The sequence below is a fragment of the Gallus gallus genome, chromosome Z (assembly GCF_016699485.2).
Source record: "Gallus gallus isolate bGalGal1 chromosome Z, bGalGal1.mat.broiler.GRCg7b, whole genome shotgun sequence".
Lineage (NCBI taxonomy): Eukaryota > Metazoa > Chordata > Aves > Galliformes > Phasianidae > Gallus > Gallus gallus.
Window position 1 is genome coordinate 30,216,436 of NC_052572.1, and position 3,373 is coordinate 30,219,808.

Here is a 3,373-nt window from a genome sequence, read left to right on the forward strand (position 1 = left end):
ATGTTTGTGTATAACTCAGAGAGGTAAGTAATTCCATCAATCTAACAGAAGTTAAAAGAGATTAAAAGCTTTAAGAGTTCAAAGCTAAGAAGGGTGCAATGAAGCTTAGAACAATGTTATCAGATATTCATATGAATATTGTAAATGTCAATAGTAATAAGAGTGAATGTACTATCAAGGTTGTAGCCAACTAATTGGAAAGCAGCATTTAGTATATTTAATGTGAAGTTAGGGGTACATACTCTGAGATATCCAATTTTCTTTCTTTCCCAAAAGGATCTTTTTTTTTTTTTTTTTTTTTTTTTTTTTTTTTTTTTTTTTTTTCCTTCTGTATCCTCATCTCTACAGATCTGGTACAATTGCAAAATAAATAAATAAATAAATAAATAAATTGAAGGATCTTGAAGACTCTTGAAGGATCTGGAATTTCAAGTTTTAGTTTTGAGTATTTCAGAAATGGATTGGTGTATGTGTTTCCACTCTGTATGCCATTCAGAGGACTTTTAACTTTCTGTTCAGGTTAATTCATTACTACTGTCTTTCATGTTTGAGTCAAACCAACTCAGAAAAACAGGTCACTAAAGAATAAGATTTCTTCTTGCATATGAAAAAAAGGAAAAAAAAAAGAAAGAAATAATGAAATACATTGTAAAAAACAAACAAGTAGAGAGTTAAGATTGATGAAAATAAACAGATTTTATTTCTGAAGATATCTAAATTAGACTGCATATAAGCAACTTATGCAAGTAGGAAATCTGTTATCTGAATGCTCTCAGCAGATAAGAAATTTAGTTATTTCTAGAAAGAGAAAATCTTTTCATGAAGATTTTTTCTCAAAATTTTGTTTTTTATTGTTTTTTTCTGAACTTCAGAAAAAACCTATGTGGTTGGTTACTGTATTACTTTGTGCTTCGTTGTACACTGCAAAATTATAGCATCTAATGAACGTTTTTGTTCACTAAAATTACAAAATACTTCTCTTTTAATTTTTACATTTTATATTCAGATTTTGACAATTCTACCTAAAGTTAGTAGTGATCATCAGCTGTTATTATATAATTAGTTGTATAATATACCTTATAATATAACATAATAAAAAAAAAACAAGATTATAAAGGAGCTCAAATTCCTTTATTTTATTTTAATTTTTCATAATATTTTAATAAACTATCATAAGAACATCTAAGAAAGCATAGAAAATATCTGATCAGATTACCATAATGTAATTTGATTTAACAGGTAGTAAAATTTGTGGTATTTGAAAATCAAAGTCATAGTTATGTATAACATTTATCATCTAGTAGATTACATAAGTAAAAAAAGATAATCCTAACACATACCAGATTTATTTATTATTTTTTGATATTGTTACTTGAGAAAAGTAGATTTTCAGTCCATAAATTATATCTTAGTTTGAAATCACCAAGTGATAAAAGGTTTAACGGGAACTACTGAACAGATAGATCATTAATTATAGAACAAAAATGTGATTTCTTTAAAATAAGTTCATTTGTCTTTCAGACAATAATCATTGTCACGAGATAGACAGAACTGATTTATCAGATAAATTTGTATTCTGGGAAAGGTGGCAGGTTTAATATGGGATGAGATTTTAAGAAGACTTTAATTAATGCAGTTAGCTGATTACCACTTAATCATTAGAGATGTAAACTAAAACTCACACATATAAACATTTTTCAAAAAGCAAGAAAATGAGATAGAATAAAGGAAATAAGAAATGCAGATCCACAGGTAACAGTATGAAGTTTATTTTTCCATTTTAAAAAGGGTAATATTGTAGAGTACATATTCCGATGACATACATAGGGTGCTGCTTTTTTCTCACAGAACAGATTTCCAGCACTACTGGACAGAACTTGCAAAAGCAACAGGCACCCTATAGACTTTTTCGGGCTATATCACAAGTGGTAAGTCTTTATATGAAGCTTTCTTAGCTATTGCAAAATTTTTGGAGCACCAACGGAGACAAGATACCATGGCTTTCAGTAGTGTACGTAATACAATAATCATAGAATCATAGAATTTCTTGGGTTGGAAGAGGCCTTAAAGATGATCTAGTTCCAAACATGGGCAGAGTTGCCATTCACTAGACCAGGTTGCCCAGTACCCCATCCAACCATCCATCCCAACACTGATCACCTCGAGGGAAGGAGCATCTGCAATTTTTCTGGGCAACATGTTCCATCATCTCACCAACCTCTGAGCAAAAGTGTCATCTAATGTCTAATCAAAACCTGCCTTCTTTTAGTTTAAAACCATTCTCCCCTGTCTAAGCACTATCAGATAATGTAAAAAGTCAGCCTCCCCCTGTTCATAAGCTTCCCTGGAAGGTCACAATAAGATCCCACTGAAGATTTCTCTTTTCCTGGCTGAACAAATTCAGTGTCTTCAGCCTTTCTAGACTGTTCCAACCCTTCTCTAGATCTGCTCTAACAACTCCATAACTTTCTTGTTCTAGGGTCCTCAGACCTAGATACAGTACGCTAGGTGGGGCCTTACAAGGACAGAGTAGATGGGGACAATCACCTCCCTCACACAGTTTCCTATCCCTCTTTTGATGCTTCCCAGGATCTAGTTGCCCTTATGGGTACAAGCACACACTGTTGGCTCATGACCAGCTTTTTGTCCATTAGGACTCCCTACTCTTCAGAGCTGTTCTCAAGTTCTTCTCCCAGTTTGTATGCATATTTGGGACTGACGAACCCAAATGCACCACCTGGCACTTGGCCACATTGAATCTCATTAGATTCATGTGGGCCCACGTCCTAAGCCTGTACTGGTTCCTTTGGATGTCATCTCTTCCTTATTTCATATCAATTGCACTACTAAGTGTCATCTGCAGCCTTGGTGGGTATATACTTGATCCCACTATCTCAACCTATTGCAACTGGAATACTTTTCTAATAGAATGTAGGACAAGAAGTGTGGATTTCAGTTCCCTGGGACATTAAAAATCAATCAATCAATCAATAAATGATCACAATTTAATTCTACTTTTTCCAGATTAAAACATCAATCATGATACTGGGTTTTTTTAACAGCACTGTACTCACACAAATTCTATACAAGAACAGCTCAAATTACACTCCTTGAAGGCAGGGAGAAGTACAGACAAGGGACCAGCTACTTTGACAGTTTTGATGCAATTTTGCATAAATAATTAATGTCCATATTCTCTGCATAGTTGTGGATGTAGTGTTCTGCAGAAATATTTACACTCATGCTTAGCATGAACCGTTTAGGAATTGAAGGGACTCCATAGAACAAATGAGTTCTGTGGCTTTTAAAAACTAGTGGATCACAATTTCAGCTCAGTAAGAGCTCTGAGTTCTGTATTTAGGCTTCTATCATG